At 45.6% G+C, this 27,223-nt stretch overlaps 1 protein-coding gene across 2 annotated transcripts in view; it reads right to left on the minus strand.

Annotated features, from left to right (window-relative positions):
* LOC121534180 (nucleoside diphosphate kinase 7-like) overlaps positions 1-27,223 on the minus strand; it is a 65,383-nt gene that overhangs the window by 1,515 nt on the left and 36,645 nt on the right. The window lies entirely within an intron of this gene.

Below are 27,223 nucleotides of genomic sequence, written 5' to 3' on the forward strand. Positions count from 1 at the left end.
AGCCAGGCTGCTTCGCTCACTGCTCCACAGATCAGAAGCTCTGCGCTCTCTCTCTCTCTCTCGGCCCCAACAATGTTGTCCAACAGGTCAGACCCCCTCCCTCCCTCTCCCTCCCCTACCAAACAATAGGTTTGTTTCTAACTGCCCAGCTATTCTTTCCCAGCAGGATCTGTAGCGTAGCATCTCGGCCCACACACTGGAGTCATGAGACACCGCCGCCGTGTTGCCGGTTTAGAATGCGTCCCAAATGGCACCCCTATTCCCTATATAGTGCACTGTATTTGACCAGAGCCCTATGGGAAGTAGTGCACTATATAGTGAATAGGTTGTTCCATTGTGTTCATGGCCTGGCCACCGTGAGACATAAGCAGCACTCTGGATGGACATCAACGCTAGAGCTGGTCAAAAATCATATATCACGATAAACGTACTGAATTAATCAGATAACATTAATATGCACCACACTTTCTATTTATTTACTCTTTAAACTACTACTACTACTAGTTTGATTGTTGTAGCCATCAATTGTCCCATTAACAATGACCCATATTAGCAAACGTATTTCATTTCAACCTTTACGTTTCTCTAGTAATAGGCTACTTATCGTAATGAACGATATCAGCAAAATGCCTGCGATAAGTGATATGGTATGGTCGGTGTGGATCATTTTCGGTTTATCGTCCAAGCTGTAATCAAATGCTACTCCTCTTCCTGTGAGCTCCAGTGCTAAACAGATGAATGAGATGCCAGTATGCATCTACCTCCAGGACCCAGTCCTCAGGAAGGTCAGTGCAGTGGACAGCATTCTGCACTTTGGTTTTACCATACAGAGCTCTTAACGAGGTGGGACGAAGATGACGAGCAATCTCCGGGGAAAGAGAAAATACACGGAGGGGGTTCGTTCCTACAGGCCTATACAGTGCTTTCAGAAAGTATTCACACCCCTCGACTTTCTTCATATGTTGATGTGTCACAGCCTGAATTTAAAATGAATTACATTGAGATTCTGTGTCACTGGCCTACACACAATACCACATCATGTCAAAGTGGAATCATGTTTTTGGACATTTTTGACAAATTCATTAAAAATGAAAAGCTGAAATGTCTTGAGTCAATAATTATTCAACCCCTTTGTTATGGCAAGACTAAATAAGTTCAGGAGTAAACATTTGCTTAACATGTCACATAATAAGTTGCATGGACTCACGCTGTGTGCAATAATAGAGGGACGGTATTTGGCGTTCAGGCCGAAGAGTTGAGTCTTGGTTTCATCAGACCAGAGAATCTTGTTTCTCATGGTCTGAGAGTCCTTTAGGTGCCTTTTGGCAAACTCCAAGCGGGCTGTCACGTGCTTTTTAATGAGGAGTGGCTTTCGTCTGGCAACTCTACCATAAAGGCCTGATTGGTGGAGTGCTGCAGAGATGGTTGTCCTTCTGGAAGGAACTCTGGAGCTCTGTCAGAGTGATCATCAGGTTCTTGGTCACCTCCCTGACCAAGGCCCTTCTCCCCCGATTGCTCAGTTTGGCCGGGCGGCCAGCTCAAGGAAGAGTCTTGGTGGTTTCAAACTTCTTCCATTTAAGTATGATGGAGGCCACTGTGTTCTTGGGGACCTTCAATGCTGCAGAAATGTTTTGGTACCCTTGCCGAGATCTGTGCCTCGACACAATCCTGTCTCTGAGCTCTACGGACAATTCCTTCGACCTCGTGGCTTGGTTTTTGCTCTGACATGCACTGTCAACTGTGGGGCCTTATATAGACAGGTGTGTGCCTTTCCAAATCATGTCCAATCAATTTAATTTACCACAGGTGGTCTCCAATCAAGTTGTAAAAACATCTCAAGGATGATCAATGGAAAACAGGATGCACATGAGCTAAATTTCGAGTCTCATAGCAAAGGGTCTGAATACTTATGTAAATAAGGTATTTCTGTTTTTTATTTGTAATACATTTGCAAAAAGTTCAAAAAACCTGTTTTCGCTTTGTCATTATGGGGTATTGTGTGTAGATTTATGAGGAAAATGTTTTATTTTATCCATTTTAGAATAAGGCTGTAACGTAACAAAATGTGGAAAAAGTCAAGGGGTCTGAATACTTTCCGAAGGCACTGTAGATCAGAGGGTATCATTACATTTTACATTTACATTTTAGTCATTTAGCAGACGCTCTTATCCAGAGCGACTTACAGTTAGTGAGTGCATACATTAGTCTGCCTGCCTGCCTCTATGTCTCACTGTCTGTCTGCCTGTCTGTCTCTCTGTCTGTATGTATGCCTGTCTGTCTCTCTGCCTGTCTGTCTGCCTGCCTGCCTCTATGTCTCACTGTCTGTCTGCCTGTCTGTCTCTCTCTCTGTCTGTCTGCATGTCTGTCTGTCTCTCTGTCTGTCTCTCTGTCTGTCTGTCTGTCTGTCTCTCTGTCTGTCTCTCTGTCTGCCTCTCTGTCTCTCTGTCTGTCTGTCTCTCTGTCTGTCTTTCTGTCTGTCTGTCTGTCTCTCTGTCTCTCTGTCTGCCTCTCTGTCTGTCTGTCTCTCTGTCTGTATGTATGCCTGTCTGTCTCTCTGCCTGTCTGTCTGCCTGCCTGCCTCTATGTCTCACTGTCTGTCTATCTGTCTGTCTGTCTGTCTCTCTGTCTGCCTGTCTGTCTCTCTGTCTGCCTGTCTGTCTGCCTGTCTGTCTGCCTGTGAAGAAATGTGATACTCCCCCTGTAAATAAGCAGTAGGGAGATAGGGAGACAGGGAACAGCAAGCATCAACTGAACCTCCGTATCACTGTAAAGTTATCATTTTCAGCTGAACCTCCGTATCAAAGCACTTGACAGAAGTTACGGGGTGATAGTAATTTAGTTCCGTTACCTTCACTTTATTGGGTACAGGAATAATGGTGGACATCTTGAAGCAAATGGTGACAACAGACTGGGATAGGGAGAGATTGAATATGTTGGTAAACACTCCAGCCAGCTGGTCTGCACATGCTCTGAGGACGCGGCTTGGGCCGGAAGCTTAGCGAGGGTTAACACGCCTAAATGTCTTACTCACGTCGACCACGGAGAACGAGAACTCACAGTCCTCGTGAGTGGAAGTGGCCCACGTCGGCGGCACTGTGTTTTCCTCGGAAGTGGGCGAAGAAGGTGTTTAGCTTGTCCGAGAGCGAGGCGTTGGTGTACGTGACGCATTCCTTTTATAATCCATGATTATGTGGAGTCCCTGCCACATACAGTACGTCTCGTGTCTGAGCCGTTGAATTTGTCCCTGTACTGACGTTTTGCCAGTTTGATTGACTTACGGAGGGCCAAACAATCAAAACAATCTTGAAGCATAGATTCCAATTGGTCAGACCAATGTTGAACAGTCCTTCAGACAGCATTGAGGAGTACACCACATCAGTCACTGGCTTCATCAATAAGTGCATCGATGATGTCGTCCCCACAGTGACCGTACGTACATACCCCAACCAGAAGCCATGGATTACAGGAAACATCCGCACTGAGCTAAAGGGTAGAGCTGCCGCTTTCAAGGAACGGGACTCTAACCCGGACGCTTATAAGAAATCCCGCTATGCCCTCCGACAAACCATCAAACAGGCAAAGAGTCAATACAGGACTAAGATTGAATCGTACTACACTGGCTCTGACGCTCGTCGGATGTGGAAGGGCTTGAAAACTATTACAGACTACAAAGGGAAGCACAGCCGCGAGCTGCCCAGTGACACAAGCCTACCAGACGAGCTAAACCACTTCTATGCTCGCTTCGAGGCAAGCAACACTGAAGCATGCACGAGAGCACCAGCTGTTCCGGATGACTATGTGATCACGCTCTCCGTAGCCGATGTGAGTAAGACTTTTAAGCAGGTCAACATTCACAAGGCCGTAGGGCCAGACGGATTACCAGGACGTGTACTCCGAGCATGTGCTGACCAACTGGCAAGTGTCTTCACTGACATTTTCAACATGTCCCTGACTGAGTCTGTAATACCAACATGTTTCAAGCAGACCACCATAGTCCCCGTGCCCAAGGACTCTAAGATAACCTGCCTAAATGACTACCGACCCGTAGCACTGACGTCTGTAGCCATGAAGTGCTTTGAAAGGCTGGTCATGGCTCACATCAACAGCATTATCCCAGAAACCCTAGACCCACTCCAATTTGCATACCGCCCCAACAGATCCACAGATGATGCAATCTCTATTGCACTCCACACTGCCCTTTCCCACCTGGACAAGAGGAACACATACGTGAGAATGCTATTCATTGACTACAGCTCAGCATTCAACACCATAGTGCTCTCTAAGCTCATCACTAAGCTAAGGATCCTGGGACTAAACACCTCCCTCTGCAACTGGATCCTGGACTTCCTGACGGGCCGCCCCCAGGTGGTAAGGGTAGGTAACAACACATCTGCCACACTGATCCTCAACACGGGGGCCCCTCAGGGGTGCGTGCTCAGTCCCCTCCTGTACTCTCTGTTCACCCATGACTGCATGGCCAGGCACGACTCCAACACCATCATTAAGTTTGCCGACGACACAACAGTGGTAGGCCTGATCACCGACAACGATGAGACAGCCTATAGGGGAGGAGGTCAGAGACCTGGCCGTGTGGTGCCAGGACAACAACCTCTCCCTCAACGTGACCAAGACAAAGGAGATGATTGTGGACTACAGGAAAAAAAAGAGGACTGAGCACGCCCCCATTCTCATCGACGGGGCTGTAGTGGAACAGGTTGAGTGCTTCAAGTTCCTTGGTGTCCACATCACCAACGAACTATCATGGTCCAAACACACCAAGACAGTCGTGAAGAGGGCACGGCAAAGCCTATTCCCCCTCAGGAGACTGAAAAGATTTGGCATGGGTCCTCAGATCCTCAAAAAATTCTACAGCTGCACCATCGAGAGCATCCTGACTGGTTGCATCACCGCCTGGTATGGCAACTGCTTGGCCTCCAACCGCAAGGCACTACAGAGGGTAGTGCGTACGGCCCAGTACATCACTGGGGCCAAGCTTCCTGCCATCCAGGACCTCTATACCAGGCGGTGTCAGAGGAAGGCCCTCAAAATTGTCAAAGACTCCAGCCACCCTAGTGTCACACCCTGGCCTTAGTTATCTTTGTTTTCATTAATGTTTTAGTTAGGTCAGGGTGTGACATGGTGAAGTATGTGTTTTGGTTTGTCTAGGTGTTTGTAGGTTTAATGGGGTAATGTCTTGTCTAGGTGTTTGTATGTTGATGGCTGCCTGGATTGGTTCTCAATTGGAGACAGCTGTGGTTTATTGTCTCTAATTGGGAGCCATATTTAAGGCAGCCATGGGCATCATGTGTTTGTGGGTAATTGTCTATGTTGAACGTTTGTTGCTTGTCTGTGCACTTACGTTATTTAGCTTCACGGTCGTTTGTTGTTTTGTTAGTTTTGGATAGTGTTCGGTTTCGTGTTTTTCTCTCTTCCTTAATAAAGAGATGTATTTTGCACACGCTGCGCCTTGGTCCAATATCTCACAAGAAGACGATCGTGACAGAATTACCCACCATACCAGGACCAAGCAGCGTGTCCAGGAGCCAAGGGTCTGGACATGGGAGGAGATTGTGGACGGTAAAGGGTCTTGGACTTGGGAGGAGATCCTGGATGGGATGGATCGCCGGCCATGGAGTGAAACAGTGGAGAGGCGACTGAGAGAGGAGCAACGGCGTCAGCAGGGCCATCGTCGGAAGGACGAGAGGCAACCCCAAAAAGTTTTTTGGGGGGGGCACATGGCTTGGGCGGCTGGGCAGCAGGAGGCTGCCACAGAGAGACGTGGAGAGAAGGCTACCGGATTACGGGAGCCATTGGCGAGTAGAGGGAGGGAAGCAGTGGAGGCACGGCGTAAGAGACTGAGGTGTGTTACCAGTCCGGTCCGGCCCGTTCCTGATCCCCGGTTAAGGCCAGTGGTGTGTGTTCCCAGTACGGACCGGCCTGTTCCTACTCCACGCATCAAGCCCACGGTGTGCGTCGCCAGTCCAGCCCGGTCGGTTCCTGTTCCACGTACAAAGCCTACGGTGTGCGGGGCCAGCCCAGCCCGACCTGTTCCTACTCCACGCATCAAGCCCACGGTGTGCGTCGCCAGTCCAGCCCGGCCGGTTCCTGCTCCACGTACTAAGCCTAAGGTGTGCGTCGCCAGCCCAGCCCGGCCTGTTCCTGCTTCTCGCATCAAGCCTACGGTGCGCGTCGCCAGCCCAGCCCGGCTTGTTCCTGCTCCCCGCACTAGCCCTGAGATGCGTGTCCTCAGCCCGGGACCACCAGTTCCGGCACCACGCACTAGGCCTTATGTGCGTCCCCAGGGTCCAGCATGCCCTGTTCCTTCTCCCCGCACTAGCCCTGAGATGCGTGTCCTCAGCCCGGTACCTCCAGTTCCGGCACCACGCACCAGGCCTATAGTGCGTCTCGGCCGGCCAGAGTCTGCCGTCTGCCCAACGGCGCCTGAACTGCCCGTCTGCCCAACGCCGTCTGAACTGTCCGTCTGCCAAGCGCTGCATGAACTGCCCGTCTGTACTGAGCCTGCTAAGCCGCCCGTCTGCCATGAGCCTTCAGAGCCGTCCGCCAGACCGGAGCCGCTAAAGCTTTCCGCCAGACAGGAGCCGCTAGAGCCTTCCGCCAGACAGGATCAGCCAGAGCCTTCCGCCAGACAGGATCAGCCAGAGCCTTCCGCCAGCCAGGAGCAGCCAGATCCGTCAGCCAGCCATGAGCAGCCAGATCCGTCAGCCAGCCATGAGCCGTCCAGCCAGGATCCGCCAGAGCCGTCCAGCCAGGATCGGCCAGAGCCGTCCAGCCGGGATCCGCCAGAGCCGTCCAGCCAGGATCCGCCAGCCAGCCAGGATCCGCCAGAGCCAGCCAGCCAGGATCCGCCATTCAGTCCGGTGCTGCCCCTTAGTCCGGTGCTGCCCCTTAGCCCGGTGCTGCCCCTTATCCTGGTGCTGCCCCTTATCCTGGTGCTGCTCCTTATCCTGGTGCTGCCCCTTATCCTGGTGCTGCCCCTTAGTCCGGTGCTGCCCCTTAGTCCTGTGCTGCCTCTTAGTCCGGTGCTGCCCCTTAATCCAGTGGGGTTAAGTTGGAGGGTGGTCATTTGGAGGAGGCTACGAAAGCGGGTAGTGACTATGGTGGGGTGGGGACCACGACCAGTGCCAGAGCCGCCACCGTGGACAGACGCCCACCCAGACCCTCCCCTAGACTTTATGCTGGTGCGCCCGGAGTTCGCACCTTAAGGGGGGGGTTATGTCACACCCTGGCCTTAGTTATCTTTGTTTTCATTAATGTTTTAGTTAGGTCAGGGTGTGACATGGTGAAGTATGTGTTTTGGTTTGTCTAGGTGTTTGTAGGTTTAATGGGGTAATTTCTTGTCTAGGTGTTTGTATGTTGATGGCTGCCTGGATTGGTTCTCAATTGGAGACAGCTGTGGTTTATTGTCTCTAATTGGGAGCCATATTTAAGGCAGCCATGGGCATCATGTGTTTGTGGGTAATTGTCTATGTTGAACGTTTGTTGCTTGTCTGTGCACTTACGTTATTTAGCTTCACGGTCGTTTGTTGTTTTGTTAGTTTTGGATAGTGTTCGGTTTCGTGTTTTTCTCTCTTCCTTAATAAAGAGATGTATTTTGCACACGCTGCGCCTTGGTCCAATATCTCACAAGAAGACGATCGTGACACCTAGTCATAGACTGTTCTCTCTGCTACCGCACGGCAAGCGGTACCGGAGTGCCAAGTCTAGGTCCAAAAGACTTCTCAACAGCTTCTACCCCCAAGCCATAAGACTCCTGAACAGCTAATCATGGCTACCCAGACTATTTGCACTGCCCCCCCACCCCATCCTTTTTACGCTGCTGCTACTCTGTTAATTATTTATGCATAGTCACTTTAACTCTACCCACATTTACATATTACTTCAACTACCTCAACTAGCCGGGACCCCCGCACATTGACTCTGCACCGGTACCCCCCTGTATATATAGCCTCCCTACTGTTATTCTATTTTACTTCTGCTCTTTTTTTTCTCAACACTTTTTTTGTTGCTGTAAGTAAGCATTTCACTGTAATGTCTGCACCTGTTGTATTCGGCGCATGTGACCAATAAAATTTGATTTGATTTGATTTGACCACGGGTGCGTTCTGTTACATTTTCTGCCTATAGGAGGGGAGGAGCAAAATGGAGATGTGATCTGATTTGCCGAAGGGAGGGCAGGAGAGGGCCTTGTAGACGTCCCGGAAGGGGATTAGCTATGTTCCAGAGTGCTTGATGAGGTAGCGTTTTCTTCAGATTTCCTTTATAGTCCCCAGCTACAATAAATGCGGCCTCAGGATATGCGGTTTCCTGTTTGCACAAAGTCCAGTGCAGTTCCTTGAGAGCCTTCATGGTGTCGGCTTGGGGGAATATACACGGCTGTGATGATGACCAGAGAGAATTCTCTGCGGTTGGCATTTGATGGTGAGGTATTCCAGATCAGGAGAACAAAAGGACTTGAGTTCCTGGACGTTACCACAATCACACCATGAGTAGTTAAGGATGTAGAACCCCGCTGGCTGAATGGACGGGGACTTCTAGTGGTTGAAGAATTGTATTACAATCAAATATTGTTATGTGGGGGGAAATTGAGGTGTTTGACGCACAGGAATTATAATTATGGTAGACTAGTAAAAACATTAAAACATAGACTAATGATAAAACAGATGCATTTGACGTATAGTATGGCTCTGATTTATCAATGAAAACATGCGTATATGTTGCATGCGACAGTTTGATAAAATCCCAATAATTTGTGGCGCACACAAATCCTAGAATGTCCACGTACGCCATCATTTAGTAAGACATTTTTGATAAAGGAAAGGAAAGGAGAGCGAGGGAGAACAAGGAGAGTGGGAGAGAGCGAGAGAAAGAGAGAGAGAGAGCGAAAGAGAGGGAGAGATGGAAATTAAGGGGAGATTTGCTCAGTGTTGAAAGAATTTCTGGCCAAAGCGGGCTCTCTGTAATTGCATTAGTTACCCACAAGCTTCATTTAATTTTAATGAGCCCTACAGGGCGCTAGAACCCCCAGAAGATTTTGTTGAGAATAATCAGGCTGGACAAAGAGAAAGTTTCTTCAGAGCTAGCAAATGCTATCTCACAATACTGCTGGGTGCTATGGAGCACATACCAGACACGGTTGGATCCTCTGTAGCTCAATTGGTAGAGCATGGCGCTTGTAACGCCAGGGTAGTGGGTTCAATCCCCGGGACCACCCATACCTAAAAAATGTATGCACACATGACTGTAAGTTGCTTTGGATAAAAGCGTCTGCTAAATGGCATATTATTATTATTACTTTACCTTTAGATTTTAGCCTAGTCTGTGTTTTGGACAGATTCAGGATGTTTCAAAGTTTTTTGACTCAGGATAAATGAAGCGGAAAAAGAGGGATATTTCCCAGGCTTGTTGGGGGATTTAGATGGACTGTGTTGCTGTATCATGATATGTTGCTGCCAGTGTTGCCAAATCATTTTCAGGGGAAGTTGCTAGAGGCAGGTCGATGTGTTGCTAAAAGTTGCTAAAAGACGTTGTGGTGTCATTGCGTGGTGCCATCATTACGTAATAACGTGAAACTCAATAACGTTACTGAAATTGACCGGCCATCTCGGCGACAAATATGATTTGACATTTGTTAGTTTAGATTTATTTGTTTATTATCACATATTTTTATTTGTAAAAGTAATATACATTTACGTCATTTAGCTGACGCTCTTTTCCAGAGCGACTTACAGTTAGTGCATACATTATTATTTTCATACTGGCCCCCCGTGGGAAACGAACCCACAACCCTGGCGTTGCAAACACCATGCTCTATCAACTGAGCTACCTCCCTGCCTGCCATTCCCTCCCCTACCCTGGACGACGCTGGGCCAATTGTGCGCCGCCCCATTGGTCTCCCGGTTGCGGCCGGCTACAGCAGAGCCTGGATTCGAACCAGGATCTCTAGTGGCACAGCTAGCACTGCGATGCAGTGCCTTAGACCACTGCGCCACTCGGGAGACCTTATATATATATAAACACAACACATTTTATATGATCAGATATTTTTATTTTTACACATTGAATTATTGAACAATTACACATGACACATTATTGAACAATTACATTTGATTTATTTTCTTATTAACTAGAAACCTACACATTTTGAACAATTATAGTTTTAAGCGGTGTATTGGTAGTTAGTTAATATGCTACCTAACTGATCAACAATTATAGGTACAAGCTAATAACAAGGTATACAGTGGGGGAAAAAAGTATTTAGTCAGCCACCAATTGTGCAAGTTCTCCCACTTAAAAAGATGAGAGAGGCCTGTAATTTTCATCATAGGTACACGTCAACTATGACAGACAAAATGAGAAGAAAAAAAATCCAGAAAATCACATTGTAGGATTTTTAATGAATTTATTTGCTAATTATGGTGGAAAATAAGTATTTGGTCAATAACAAAAGTTTCTCAATACTTTGTTATATACCCTTTGTTGGCAATGACACAGGTCAAACGTTTTCTGTAAGTCTTCACAAGGTTTTCACACACTGTTGCTGGTATTTTGGCCCATTCCTCCATGCAGATCTCCTCTAGAGCAGTGATGTTTTGGGGCTGTCGCTGGGCAACACAGACTTTCAACTCCCTCCAAAGATTTTCTATGGGGTTGAGATCTGGAGACTGGCTAGGCCACTCCAGGACCTTGAAATGCTTCTTACGAAGCCACTCCTTCGTTGCCCGGGCGGTGTGTTTGGGATCATTGTCATGCTGAAAGACCCAGCCACGTTTCATCTTCAATGCCCTTGCTGATGGAAGGAGGTTTTCACTCAAAATCTCACGATACATGGCCCCATTCATTCTTTCCTTTACACGGATCAGTCGTCCTGGTCCCTTTGCAGAAAAACAGCCCCAAAGCATGATGTTTCCACCCCCATGCTTCACAGTAGGTATGGTGTTCTTTGGATGCAACTCAGCATTCTTTGTCCTCCAAACACGACGAGTTGAGTTTTTACCAAAAAGTTCTATTTTGGTTTCATCTGACCATATGACATTCTCCCAATCCTCTTCTGGATCATCCAAATGCACTCTAGCAAACTTCAGATGGGCCTGGACATGTACTGACTTAAGCAGGGGGACACGTCTTGCACTGCAGGATTTGAGTCCCTGGCGGCGTAGTGTGTTACTGATGGTAGGCTTTGTTACTTTGGTCCCAGCTCTCTGCAGGTCATTCACTAGGTCCCCCCGTGTGGTTCTGGGATTTTTGCTCACTGTTCTTGTGATCATTTTGACCCCACGGGGTGAGATCTTGCGTGGAGCCCCAGATCGAGGGAGATTATCAGTGGCCTTGTATGTCTTCCATTTTCTAATAATTGCTCCCACAGTTGATTTCTTCAAACCAAGCTGCTTACCTATTGCAGATTCAGTCTTCCCAGCCTGGTGCAGGTCTACAATTTTGTTTCTGGTGTCCTTTGACAGCTCTTTGGTCTTGGCCATAGTGGAGTTTGGAGTGTGACTGTTTGAGGTTGTGGACAGGTGTCTTTTATACTGATAACAAGTTCAAACAGGTGCCATTAATACAGGTAACGAGTGGAGGACAGAGGAGCCTCTTAAAGAAGAAGTTACAGGTCTGTGAGAGCCAGACATCTTGCTTGTTTGTAGGTGACCAAATACTTATTTTCCACCATAATTTGCAAATAAATTCATTAAAAGTCCTACAATGTGATTTTCTGGATTTTTTTTCTCAATTTGTCTGTCATAGTTGACGTGTACCTATGATGAAAATTACAGGCCTCTCTCATCTTTTTAAGTGGGAGAACGTGCACAATTGGTGGTTGACTAAATACTTTTTTTCCCCACTGTATTTGCTATCTTATTGAGCAAGCAACTTAACTCAAATAATGATGTGTGCGCTAGGCATCTCTCTCCACCAAAAAAAGTTGCCAGGGTAGTCTGAAAAGTTGCTAAATCTAGCAACAAAATTGCTAAGTTGGCATCACTGGTTGCTACTAGGTTTCTGTGCCTGTTTCCTGACATCACACTCAGAACTCACTGTAACACTTTAAAGGCCTGTCAGTATGCTTCAGTTCGGCTGGAGCCTAGCCGAACTCGGCTAGCCGGACCGAACGAGTGCGCTCGCATACTCCTTTGCTTGAGAAATTAGAAAAAGACGCAATAGTATTGTTTGTCCATTTTAACCGTAGCTGTATACTGTACACTTCCTCAAAGTAGTCAGAATTTATCTAAGATAACTCAAGAAATCTGTCATTCATTTTGACGTTTTTGCCGAAGAGATCTTAGTCGCGCAATTTTACATCTAACTAAGATGTTTGTTGAAGTATTTCTCAATGAAAACATGTGCATGAAAATGAGTCGTCTATCGTTGAATGTGTGCCTGAACAGCCGAAAAACCCTCACCGAAGTCCAAAACGAACAAAAACGTCACAAAATGTCATCATAATATATGCACAAACTCTACCGAACAGTTTTGGCTGGGCGCCTCAACCCTTCCCCCCAAACCCTGCCCTGCCCTGCCCCCAAACCCAAACCCTGCCCTTCCCCCCAAACCCTGCCCTGCCCCCAAACCGTGCCCTGCCTCCAAACCCTGCCCTGCCCCCAAACCCTGCCCTGCCCTTCCCCCCAAACCCTGCCCTGCCCCCAAACCCTGCCCTGCCCCCAAACCGTGCCCTGCCCCCAAACCCTGCCCTGCCCCCAAACCGTGCCCTGCCCCCAAACCCTGCCCCCTTCAAATAATGGCTCACAAAACGTCAATACTGATGACACTGTCACTGACGTCACCCAGCGGGTCTATATGGAGGGACAGGGACAAATAAACAATTTACCTTGCGGCAGGCACCCCTCTGCTCTCTCTGTGTGTGTGTGTGTGTGTGTGTGTGTGTGTGTGTGTGTGTGTGTGTGTGTCTGTATTGACAAGATGAGGCTTGTTGTACCCATGCCATCTCTCTCTGTCCCACCAATAGATCAGTAGGCGGCTGGGCTGTGTGTCTCTTCTACAGACACGCTTCAGATACTAGACAACAGTTCATCTGTCGCTCTACTCTAATCAATTAAAACTTATTAAAGTTGAACTGACATTAAATCTTATTAAAATCTGTTCATATACACCCCCATGAAGAATATGGCACCTTTTTTGTTTTACTATTTCTCACAAGCATGCGCTTTGGGAATTACGTATACTAAGGCATTTGTGAAAACTCTACAGCAATATTGAGTGGGAAAGCGGCCGTGCGTTTGGACAATTAATAGACACTGCAGTAAATAAAACTGAATGAAAAACATCTGTCCTGTCCAGGACCAGATCTATGCAGACCGGTTTTACAGGCAGTAGCAACAGCGCGACTTTAGATCATTAGAACGCATTCATCAAAAGCCACAAAATACACCTGAATGGATTTCTGCAAATATGTAAATACCACGGGAGTCCTCTTACATTTGGGAATTTTACAATCCTATTGATCAAACAACCATGAAAAGGTAGGCTCTCTCTCTCCCTCAGTTGCACATCATCAACAAGATCAACAGCTAGTGCTAGCAGGAGCGAGATGAGCTAAAACCTAACGAGGGAACAGTAGATAAACCCTCTCAAACTGTTTCAGCTAATTGGCGGTCAAAATTGCACTGATAAACGATGGGGAATAGTAGCCTGGTCGTCCTTCTGCAGCTTGTCCCGACCCACGTATTGACAACTGAATGGGCACTTGCCTGCCTGCCCACCCATTTGATCGATGCCAAATACAGAAGATAGCCCTATTTGGTAAAATACCCATATTTATGGTAAGAACAGCTCAAATAAGCAAAGAGAAACGACAGTCCATCATTACTTTAAGACATGAAGGTCAGTCAATACGGAACATTTCAAGAACTTTGAAAAGTTTTGTCAAGTGCAGTCGCAAAAACCATCAAAAGCTATGATGAAACTGGCTCTCATGAGGACCGCCACAGGAATGGAAGACCCTGAGATACCTCTGCTGCAGAGGATAAGTTACCAGCCTCAGAAATTGCAGCCCAAATAAATGCTTCACAGAGTTCAAGTAACAGACATCTCAACATCAACTGTTCAGAGGGGACTGTGTGAATCAGGCCTTCATGGTCGAATTGCTGCAAATAAAACACTACTAAAGGACACCAATAAAAAGAAGAGACTTGCTTGGGCCAAAAAACACGAGCAATGGACATTAGACCGATGGAAATTTGTCCTTTGGTCTGGATTCCAAATTTGAGATTTTGGGTTCCAACCGCCGTGTCTTTGTGAGATGTGGTGTGGGTGAACGGATGATCTCCATATGTGTAAAGCATATGTGGGAACTCCTTCAAGACTGTTGGAAAAGCATTCCAGGATAAGCTGGTTGAGAGAATGCCAAGAGTGTGCAAAGATGTCATCAAGGCAAAGGGTGTCTATTTGAAGATTCTCAAATATAAAATATACTTTGATTTGTTTAACACTTTTTTTTTGTTTACTACATGATTCCAAATGTCTGTAGTTGAGTAGCCAGCCTAGGCTACCGCTCAAATGTTGCTGTAGTAGGCCTACATGTTTCTCCTTTGCATGATGTTTTGATGCAGGTTTTGTTTTTTGGTTATTCATTGTCCCGCGGGCCTTGTGTTTGACAAATGTGCGCTAGCCTATTACCCATGTTATGACTGACTTGTGATCACTGCCCTTTGCTAGTTTGATTGTATTGACATTCCCAGCCTTAGTTACAGTCGTCCGTTTTTCTTCAAAATATTGAGTCGCTGAAACTGAAAACGGTGCATCCCGAATGGGTTGTGGCAGCAAACAATGTACCAGGCCAGCTGTTATTTACAACCAGCAATATTTGTTGGACAACCAAGAAATGTATCGGTGAATTATATTAATCATGCATTGAACTGCATCCATCTATTCTGCCAACAGAATTTACTGTGCGTCATGGATTTGTTTTGTTGTCAAATAGAACCTATTTTTAAAACCTCTTATAAAATTGAGTTTGAAGCATAAACTGATAATTTGATAGTCGACTGATATGATCGTCTGTTTGTTTCATAACTGCAAAAGTAGTTAAAACGCTGTCAGTTCCACTTTAAGCCAATCATTCATTCCTTTCCATATTCATCCATGAATGGTGATGTAAATGGTGCTTCCCTTCAGAACCCAGGGACAGTTAGACACAGCAGCAGGTGGGAGGACTGCCAGCACTGACTCGTGCTTCCCTTCAGAACCCAGGGACACTTAGACACAGCAACAGGTGGGAGGACTGCCAGCACTGACTCGTGCTTCCCTTCAGAACCCAGGGACACTTAGACACAGCAACAGGTGGGAGGACTGCCAGCACTGACTCGTGCTTCCCTTCAGAACCCAGGGACAGTTAGACACAGCAGCAGGTGGGAGGACTGCCAGCACTGACTCGTGCTTCCCTTCAGAACCCAGGGACAGTTAGACACAGCAACAGGTGGGAGGACTGCCAGCACTGACTCGTGCTTCCCTTCAGAACCCAGGGACAGTTAGACACAGCAACAGGTGGGAGGACTGCCAGCACTGACTCGTGCTTCCCTTCAGAACCCAGGGACACTTAGACACAGCAACAGGTGGGAGGACTGCCAGCACTGACTCGTGCTTCCCTTCAGAACCCAGGGACAGTTAGACACAGCAGCAGGTGGGAGGACTGCCAGCACTGACTCGTGCTTCCCTTCAGAACCCAGGGACAGTTAGACACAGCAGCAGGTGGGAGGACTGCCAGCACTGACTCGTGCTTCCCTTCAGAACCCAGGGACAGTTAGACACAGCAACAGGTGGGAGGACTGCCAGCACTGACTCGTGCTTCCCTTCAGAACCCAGGGACAGTTAGACACAGCAACAGGTGGGAGGACTGCCAGCACTGACTCGTGCTTCCCTTCAGAACCCAGGGACAGTTAGACACAGCAACAGGTGGGAGGACTGCCAGCACTGACTCGTGCTTCCCTTCAGAACCCAGGGACAGTTAGACACAGCAACAGGTGGGAGGACTGCCAGCACTGACTCGTGCTTCCCTTCAGAACCCAGGGACACTTAGACACAGCAACAGGTGGGAGGACTGCCAGCACTGACTCGTGCTTCCCTTCAGAACCCAGGGACAGTTAGACACAGCAGCAGGTGGGAGGACTGCCAGCACTGACTCGATGTAACTGTACCAACCGACTTAGGATTCGGTGGACCTTTACGATTCAAACAACATTACTTCTGGTGAAAGTGAGGTTGATACATGTATTTTCGTTGTACAGTACTAACACTCATTGGCCCTTGAAATGACCATGCAAAACACAAATTCAAAAAAAAAAATCTGAAAAAATCTCCTAAACAATGCCATCTGCGAAATGCTATGTAAGTAGCAGAGTCAGTGTTTTGCCGTTCCCTCCCTGCCAGGGACCTGTTCTCATGGACTCTGGTCAAAAGTAGTGCACTGACTATATAGGGAATAGGGTGCCATTTGGACCTGGACAATGGATGTTCTGATGATGTAAGAGCCATTTAATTAAACAACGATCAAAGCCTGAGGACATGACAGGAATCTCCCCAGAGCTCAATGCCATGGTTACCACCACCGCTAATCTCCACTGGTCCTCTCTCGCTCTCTCTCTCTCCCTCCCTCTCTCTTCTCTCCCTCCCTCTTTCTCTGCGCGCTCTCTCTCTCCCCCTTCTCTCTCTCTCCCCCCTCCCCCCAGCCTTTTTTGAATCGACAACAAGAGTCCTTCTCCAATAAATAGAATTTACTTCCGACGACCAAATTATGTTAAACCTGATTTGTAAACCTCATTGTTAGTCTCAGATTTCTGTTTTTAGCAGATCAACAAATGATCTCTTCATAATGTTTGTAATGGTCAAGGCGTGGTGGGGTATTAGATAGCTACTAAACCCAGTTAGAGCAGGCATTAAGGAGAACTGACATCGTTTTGATGGAAACAGCAAACTACATTACAGTTATGAAAGTAAATTACCTGGAACTCATCTGGAGCCTACTGCTGCTGGTCAGAAAACACTTAGCTTCTCAAATAGTCTAATTTCAGATTGCCATAACCTGTCCAGTTTCTATTGTTAAAGGGGAAATCCCACTCAAAAAACGAACTTTTGGTATTTTTTTTTTATTAGTCAACTGTTGATAAAGTCCCAAAATGTTTTGCATGTCAGCAGTGAAGTTTTCAAGATATTGGACTTTCAAGAAGCAAAGTGTCACCGGCCGCATCATCATGATGATGCAAAATGCGTGGATCTTCCCTTTTATTTTTAAGAATTGTTAATTGCTCTATTTTCTAATGTAACATTGTACTTTGGCAATATGTATCAATACGTCATACCAGTAAAGCAAACAGAAATGTAAATATACAGTGAGCTCCTAACGTATTGGGACAGTGCTGTTGTCGTTTTGACTCTGTACTCCAGCACCTTGTCCAATGACTACGAGGTTAAAGTGCAGACTGTCAGCATTCATTTGAGGGTATTTTCATCCATATCGGGTGAACCATTTAGAAAATTACAGCACTTTTTGTACATAGTCCCCCCATATTAGGGGACCAAAAGTATTGGGACAAATTCACTTATATGTGTATTAATGTAGTAAAAAGTGAAGTATTTGGTCCCATATTCACAGCACACAATTACTATAATAATAATAATAATATGCCATTTAGCAGACGCTTTTATCCAAAGCAACTTACAGTCATGCTACATTAAGATTGTGACTCTACAACTTTGTTGGATGTATTTGCTGTTTATTTTGGTTGTGTTTCAGATAATTTTGTGCCCAACAGAAATGAATGTTAAATAATGTATTGTGTCATTTTTGGAGTCACTTTTATTGTAAATAAGAATATAATATGTTTCTAAGCACTTCTACATTAATGTGGATGTTACCATGATTACAGATAATCCTGAATGAATCGTGAATAATAATGAGTGAGAAAGTTAGATGCACATCGATAGGGCTGTAGTGGAGCGGGTCGAGAGCTTCAAGTTCCTCGGTGGCCACATCACTAAGGAATTAACACGGACACCCACACAGTTTTGAAGAGGGCACGACAGCGCCCCTTCACCCTCAGGAGACTGAAAAGATTTGGCATTGGCCCTCAGATCCTCAAAAAGTTATACAGCTGCACCATCGAGAGCATCTTGACTGGCTGCATCACCGCTTGGTACGACAACTGCAAGGCAACCGCAAGGTGCTACAGAGGGTGCGATACGGCAACTACAAACCACCCGACCGCAAGGTAGTGGTGAGTATGGCTCAGTAAACCTGTATATATACACTACCGGTCAAAAGTTTTAAAACACCTACTCATTCAAGGGTTTCTCTTTATTTTTACTATTTTCTACATTGTAGAATAATAGTGAAGACATAAAAACTGTGAAATAACACATATGGAATCATGTAGTAATCAAAAAAGTGTTAAACAAATCAAAATATATTTCATAGTTGAGATTCTTCAAATAGCCACCCTTTGCCTTGATGACAGCTTTGCACACTCTTGCCATTCTCTCAACAAGCTTCACCTGGAATGCTTTTCCAACAGTCTTGAAGGAGTTCCCACATATGCTGAGCACTTGTTGGCTGCTTTTCCTTCACTCTGCGGTCCAACTCATCCCAATCCATCTCAATTGGGTTGAGGTCGGGGGATTGTGGAGGCCAGGTCATCTGATGCAGCACTCCATCACTCTCCTTCTTGGTAAAATAGCCCTTACACAGCCTGGAGGTGTGTTGGGTCATTGTCCTGTTGAAAAACAAATGATAGTCCCACTAAGCCCAAACCAGATGAGATGGCGTATCGCTGCAGAATGCTGTGGTAGCCATGCTGGTTAAGTGTGCCTTGAATACTAATAAATCACAGACAGTGTCACCAGCAAAGCACCCCCACACCATCACACCTCCTCCTCCATGCTTTACGGTGGGAAATACACATGCAGAGATCATCCGTTCACCTACATGGTGTCTCACAAAGACACGGCGGTTGGAACCCAAAATCTCAAATTTGGACTCCAGACCAAAGGACACATTTCCATCGGTCTAATGTCCATTGCTCGTGTTTCTTGGCCCAAGCAGGTCTCTTCTTATTATTGGTGTCCTTTAGTAGTGTTTTCTTTGCAACAATTCGACCATGAAGGCCTGATTCACGCAGTCTCCTCTGAACAGTTGATGTTGAGATGTGTCTGTTACTTGAACTCTGTGAAGCATTTATTTGGGCTGCAATTTCTGAGGCTGGTAACTCTAATGAACTTATCCTCTGCAGCAGAGATAACTCAGGGTTTTCCATTCCTGTGGCGGTCCTCATGACAGCCAGTTTCATCATAGCGCTTGATGGTTTTTCTGACTGACCTTCATGTCTTAAAGTAATGATGGACTGTCGTTTCTCTTCGCTTATTTGAGCTGTTCTTGTCATAATATTGACTTGGTCTTTTACCAAATAGAGCTATCTTCTGTATACCCCCCCACCTTGTAACGACACAACTGATTGGCTCAAACGCATTAAGAAGGAAAGAAATTTCACCAATTAACTTTTAAGAAGGCACACCTGTTAATTGAAATGCATTCCAGGTGACTACCTCATGAAGCTGGTTGAGAGAATGCCAAGAGTGTGCAAAGCTGTCATCAAGGCAAAGTGTGGCTATTTGAAGAATCTCAAATATAAAATATATTTTGATTTGTTTAACACTTTTTTGGTTACTACATGATTCCATATGTGTTATCTCATTGTTTTGATGTCATCAGTATTATTCTACAATGTTGAAAATAGTTAAAATAAAGAAAACCCCCAATGAGTAGGTGTTCTAAAACTTTTGACCGATAGTGTAGATATACTGAACAAAAATATAAATGCAACACGCTACAATTTCTAAGATTTAACTGAGTTACAGTTGGCGTTTCACCGAAATCAGTCAATTGAAATAAATTCCGAATCTATTAGACCCTCCTCCCCCTTACTGTTAATTATCTATCCTGGAGTTTCAGTTTCATTACAGACAGAAATACTCCTCAGTTTCATCAGCTGTCTGGGTGGCTGATCTCAGACGATCCTGCAGGTGAAGAAGCCGGTTGTGGAGGTCCTGGGCTGGCGTGGTTACACGTGGTCTGCGGTTGTGAGGCCGGTTGGATGTACTGCCAAATTCTCTAAAACGACGTTGGAGGCAGCTTATGGTAGAGAAATGAACATTCAATTCAATGGCAACAGCTCTGGTGCACATTCCTGCAGTCAGCATGCCAATTGCACACTCCCGCAAAACTTGAGACATCTGTGGCATTGTGTTGTGACAAAACTGCACATTTTAAAGTTGCCTTTTATTGTCCCCAGCACAAGGTGCACCTGTGTAATGATCATGCTGTTTAATCAGCTTCTTGATATGCCACACCTGTCAGGTGGATGGATTATCTCGGCAAACTTGAAAAATGCTCACTAACAGGGATGTAAACAAATTTGTGCACAACATTTGAGAGAAATAAGCTTTTTGTGCGTATGTAACATTTTGGGGATTTTTTTATTTCAATTTATGGAACATGGGACCAACACTTTACATGTTGAGTTTATATTTTTGTTCAGTGTATATACCAGTATAGCAGGCGATGTCAGAGGAAGGCCCGCATTCTTTTTTAAAGACTCCAGCCCAAGCCATAGACTGTTCTCTCTGCTACCGCACGGCAATCGCTACCAGTGCACCAACGTAACAAAATGTGGAAAATGTCAAGGGGTCAGAATACTTTTCAAATAACACTGTATCGTTATATTAGCAGAACACTGCTTCTCCAGAGAAAATGTATGTGGCTGTTTGCCCAAGTTTTCATGTTTTCTAACAATCAGAGCTTTGAGCTCTTGAGCTAAGCAGATCTTCTCCACGTTACACAAGCCTGAGTTAATGTGAAATAGATGTACAGATAATAGGTGACACATGATGTAACTGCGAATGAGCGCGTTTCTGATTTGAAAGGAGGATTGTTGTAGCTTAGTGCTGAAATGAAAGGTAAACACACCTGCAGTCAGTCGGCCTATCACAGTGTGCGTCCCAAACGGTACCCTATTTCCTATATAGTGCACTACTTTTGACCATACGTTATAAAGGGAATAGGGTGCCGTTTGGAAGTCAACAGCGATGAGCCACACAGCCCAGACCTCATCGTCACTAAACAGGATTACAGAAGATACCTCTATTTCCAAAAACACTCATTCTCACACTTGAAGGTTCCAACGCAGCTATTTCTATCTCAATATCAAATTATTTCTGGGTGAAAATTAAGTACCTTACAGTGATTGTTGTAAAATGGTCAAAAATAAACAAAAATAACGTCTTAGCAAAGAGCAATTTCTCAAGAAAGAATTTTGTCTGGGAGTGGTCTGAGTGGGGGAGGAGGAAAACTGAAAACTAGCTGTTATTGGCAGAGAGATTTGGAACTCTCTTTCTTATTGGTCTATTAACTAATTTATCACCTGGTGATGTCACCAGGCAGGCCAAAACTCCATCCCACCAAAACAGGCTGACATTGCAGGCGGTCTTTTCAAACAGCTCTTACACTAAAAGGGAATTATCATCATTTTCACAATTTCACAGTATTATTCCAACCTCATAGTGTGGAAAAATACACAGTGCACAAAACATTAAGAACATTCTTCCTGATATTGAGTTAAAAGCGTTCCACAGGGTTGCTGGCCCATGTTGACTCCAATGCTTCCCACTGGGTTGCTGGCCCATGTTGACTCCAATGCTTCCCACAGGGTTGCTGGCCCATGTTGACTCCAATGCTTCCCACAGGGTTGCTGGCCCATGTTGACTCCAATGCTTCCCACTGGGTTGCTGGCCCATGTTGACTCCAATGCTTCCCACTGGGTTGCTGGCCCATGTTGACTCCAATGCTTCCCACAGGGTTGCTGGCCCATGTTGACTCCAATGCTTCCCACAGGGTTGCTGGCCCATGTTGACTCCAATGCTTCCCACAGGGTTGCTGGCCCATGTTGACTCCAATGCTTCCCACTGGGTTGCTGGCCCATGTTGACTCCAATGCTTCCCACAGGGTTGCTGGCCCATGTTGACTCCAATGCTTCCCACTGGGTTGCTGGCCCATGTTGACTCCAATGCTTCCCACAGGGTTGCTGGCCCATGTTGACTCCAATGCTTCCCACAGTTGTGTTAAAGGGATAGTTCAGGATTTGGACAATGAGGCCCTTTATCTACTTTCACAGAGTCAGATTAACTGGTGGATACCAGATTTGTATTTGTATTTATTATGGATCCCCGTTAGCTGCTGCCAAGGCAACAGCTACTATTCCTGGGGTCCAGCAAAATTAAGGCAATTATACATTTTAAAAACATTACAATACATTCATAACAGATTTCACAACATATTGAGTTGATGAACCTGTGGAAACCATTTTTATGTCTCTGTGTCCAGTATGAAGGAAGAGGTAGTGTCAAGAGCCAATGCTAACTAGTGTTAGCACAATGACTGGAAGTCTACGCTAGCAGATACCCATAGACTTCCAGTCATTGTGCTAAAGCTAGTTAGCAATTGCGCTAGCGCTAGTTAGCAACTTCCTTCAAACCGTTTCGGAGAGACATAAAAATTATATCCACGAGTTAATCTGACTCTGGGGAAGTAGATAAAGCGCCTCGTTGCCAAAATCCTTTGGGTGGTGGACCATTGTTGATACACACGGGAAACCGTTGAGCGTGAAAAACCCAGCAGCGTTGCAGTTCTTGACACAAACCTGTGTGCCTGGCACCTACTACCATACCCCGTTCAAAGGCACTGAAATATTCACCCTCTGAATGGCACACATACACAATCCATGTCTCAACTGTCTCAAGGCTTAAAAATCCTTCTTTAACCTGTCTCCTCCCCTTCATCTACACTGGTTGAAGTGGATTTAACAAGTTACATCAATAAGGGATCATAGTTTTCACCTGGATTCACCTGGTCAGTGTATATTATGGAAATAGCAGGTGTTCATAATGTTTTGTACACTCAGTGTATATAAAACACAGGAAAATCACGTTTTTGACTGCACTGAGCCTTTAAGAGTCCACTTAAGCAATATATGTATTTTTTAAATTTAACCAAAAATGTTAGTTGTGGAATCCCCTTCAGAGGTCTTTATCCACACCAGTGAAAATTGTTCCGAGGTCTCGATCCACACCAGTGAAAACTGTTCAGAGGTCTCGATCCACACCAGTGAAAACTGTTCAGAGGTCTCGATCCACACCAGTGAAAACTATTCAGAGGTCTCGATCCACACCAGTGAAAACTCTTCAAAGGTCTCGATCCACACCAGTGAAAACTCTGCAGAGGTCTCGATCCACACCAGTAAAAACTCTTCAGAGGTCTCGATCCACACCAGTGAAAACTCTGCAGAGGTCTTGATCCACACCAGTGAAAACTCTTCAAAGGTCTCTATCCATACCAGTGAAAACTCTTGACATTGCAAACAAATGAAGATACTATCAAACAAACAATACAATCACTGGCAACTATTTGAAAACAAGGCACATCAATCTGATTGCATGCATCTGCTGTCTATCCAAAACAACGTCTCATTAGATTTGCAGAATATACAGGATTTGAACGGCATGAGCTGATCATTGGGCAGTATTATTGAGTACTTTCCTCCTCTATCAACCATTTTACATTATAGTCATTTAGCAGATGCTCTTATCCAGAGCGACTTACAGGAGCAATTAGGGTTAAGTGCCTTGCTCAAGGGCAGATCTTTCACCTAGTCGGCTCGGGATTAGAACCAGCGACCTTTACGGTTACTGGCACAACGCTCATAACCACTAAGCTAAACTGCCGCCCCAAACCGAGTGGCCTGCAGTACCCAGGACCTGCCTACAGTACATTTGATTAACTAACTACTATTGCAGATCAAACCAACAGGATACTTGGGGGGGAAGGAAGGAAAAGGTGATTGTGAGTTCATTGGGCAGCAGGAATAACACTAACATGCGGCCTAACTACTATCACCTAACTACTATCACCTAACTACTATCACCTAACTACTATCACCTAACTACGGTTGCAAACAGGATACTCAGGAGCCAGGAAAGACAAAAAACAACAGTCAACAGGGAGCAGAACAGATTTGGTTAGATTGCAAACATTAACACTGGAGTTTCCTCCTGCTGCGCGGTCAACCGAGTGGCCTGCAGGACTAAAACATGCTGCACAGCCTAACTACTGAATCGGATCAAACCAAGCTGTGAAATCAAATCACATTTTATTTGTCACAAGCTTCGTAAACAACGGGTGAAGACTAAGAGTGAAATGCTTACTTACGGGCCCTTCCCAACGACGCAGAGAGAAAGAAAATAGAGAAATAATAAAAATAAAAAATAACACGTAATAATAAAAGTAATAATAAATACACAATGAGTAACGATAACTTGGCTATATACACGGGGTACCAGTACCGAGTCAATGTGCAGGGGTACGAGGTAATCGACGTAGATATGTACATATAACTGGGAATAAAGTGACTAGGCAACAGGATAGATAATAAACAGTAGCAGCAGCGTATGTGATGAGTCAAAGAAATTGAGTGCAAAAAGGGTCAATGCAGATAGTTAACCAAATATCTACCCGGACTAACTACAGTGGCTTGCTAAAGTATTCACCCCCCTTGGTATTTTTCCTATTTTGTTGCCTTACAACCCGGAATTCAAATGGATTTTGGGGGGTTTGTATCATTTGATTTGCACAACATGCCTATCACTTTGAAGATGAAAAAATATTTTTATTTGTGAAACAAACAAGAAATAAGTAAAAACTGAAAACTTGAGCGTGCATAACTATTCACCCCCCAAAAAAAAATCTATACTTTGTATAGCAACATTTTGCAGCAATTACAGCTGTAAGTCTCTTGGGAGCCACTGGGATCTTTGCCCATTCTTCAAGGCAAAACTGCTCCAGCTCCTTCAAGTTGGATGGGTTCCTCTGGTGTACAGCAATCTTTAAGTCATACCACAGATTCTCAATTGGGTTGAGGTCTGGGCTTTGACTAGGCCATTCCAAGACATTTAAATGTTTCCCCTTAAACCACTCGAGTGTTGCTTTAGCAGTATGCTTAGGGTCATTGTCCTGCTGGAAGGTGAACCTCCGTCCCAGTCTCAAATCTCTGGAAGACTGAAACAGGTTTCCCTCAAGAATTTCTGTGTATTAAGCGCCATCCATCATTCCTTCAATTCTGACCAGTTTCCCAGTCCCTGCTGATGAAAAACATCCCCACAGCATGATGCTGCCACACCATGCTTCACTGTGGGGATGGTGTTCTCGGGGTGATGAGAGGTGTTGGGTTTGCGCCAGACATAGCGTTTTCCTTGATGGCCAAAAAGCTCAATTTTAGTCTCATCTGACCAGAGTACCTTCTTCCATATGTTTGGGGAGTCTCCCACATTGCTTTTGGTAAACACCAAACGTGTTTGCTTATTTTTTTCTTTAAGCAATGGCTTTTTTCTGGCCACTCTTCCGTAAAGCCCAGCGCTGTGGAGTGTACGGCTTAAAGTTGTCCTATGGACAGATACTCCAATCTCTGCTGTGGAGCTTTGCAGCTCCTTCAGGGTTATCTTTGGTCTCTTTGTTGCCTCTCTGATTAATGCCCTCCTTGCCTGGGCCGTGAGTTTTGGTGGGTGGCCTCTCTTGGCAGGTTTGTTGTGGTGCCATATTCTTTCCATTTTTTAATAATGGATTTAACGGTGCTCCGTGGGATGTTCAAAGTTTCGGATATTTTTTTATAACCCAACCCTGATCTGTACTTCTCCACAACTTTGTCCCTGACCTGTTTGGAGAGCTCCTTGGTCTTCATGGTGCCGCTTGCTTGGTGGTGCCCCTTGCTTAGTGGTGTTGCAGACTCTGGGGCCTTTCAGAACAGGTGTATATATACTGAGATCATGTGACAGATCATGTGACACTTAGATTGCACACAGGTGGACTTTATTTAACTAATTATGTGACTTCTAAAGGTAATTGGTTGCACCAGAACTTATTTAGGGGCTTCATAGCAAAGGGGGTGAATACATATGCACGCATCACTTTTCCGTTATTTATTTTTTAGAATTTTTTGAAACAAGTTATTTTTTCATTTCACTTCACCAATTTGGACTATTTTGTGTAGGTCCATTACATGAAATCCAAATAAAAATCCATTTAAATTACAGGTTGTAATGCAACAAAATAGGAAAAATGCAAAGGGAGATGAATACTTTTGCAAGGCACTGTATTTAGCAGTCTTATGGCTTGGGGGTAGAAGCTGTTCAGGGTCCTGTTGGTTCCAGACTTGGTACATCGATACCGCTTGCTGTGCAGTAGCAGAGAGAACAGTCTATGAATTGGGTGGCTGGAGTCTGACAATTTTTTGGGCCTTCCTCTGACACCGCCTGGTATAGAGGTCCTGGATGGTAGAGAGCTCGGCCCGGTGATATACTGGGCCATACGCATTACCCTTTGTAGCGCCTTGTGGTCGGATGCCAAGCGGTTCCCATACCAAGTGGTGATGCAGCCAGTCAAGATGCTCTCAATGGTGCAGCTATACAACTTTTTGAGGATCTGAGGGGCCCATGGCAAATCTTTTCAGCCTCCTGAGGGGGAAGAGGAGTTGTCGTGCTCTCTTCACGACTGCGTTGGTGTGTGTGGACCATGATACATCCTTAGTGAAGTGGACACCGAGGAACTTGAAGCTCTCAACCTGCTCCACAACAGCCTAACTACCAAATCAGACCAAACCAATAGGATACTACGGGGGATACTAGGGGGAAGGCAAGACAAAGGGATTGTGAGTTTATTGGTCAGCTCAACTAGCCTCCAACTCAACAGGCAGAAGAATAGTGTGGTTGGGTGTGTTCTGTAGGGGCCTGAATGGTGTTGAGAACTGTAACCCTCATTCTCATGGTAACAGAGGAGTGATCGGCCACAGCACAGCGTCATGTCATTAGGTTTCACATCACACACACACACACAGGCACAGCCCTGCAGCACTGGTTCCACAGCAACACACACACACACACACACACACAAAGGCACAGCCCTGAGAGAGCCATGGAGTGGCAGGTAGTCTAGCGGTTAAGAGCAGGTAGCCTAGCGGTTAAGAGCAGGTAGCCTAGCGGTTAACAGCAGGTAGCCTAGCGGTTAAGAGCAGGTAGCCTAGCGGTTAACAGCAGGTAGCCTAGCGGTTAAGAGCAGCAGGTAGCCTAGCGGTTAAGAGCAGCAGGCAGCATAGCGGTTAAG

Source organism: Coregonus clupeaformis, unplaced genomic scaffold (assembly GCF_020615455.1).
Source record: "Coregonus clupeaformis isolate EN_2021a unplaced genomic scaffold, ASM2061545v1 scaf0008, whole genome shotgun sequence".
Lineage (NCBI taxonomy): Eukaryota > Metazoa > Chordata > Actinopteri > Salmoniformes > Salmonidae > Coregonus > Coregonus clupeaformis.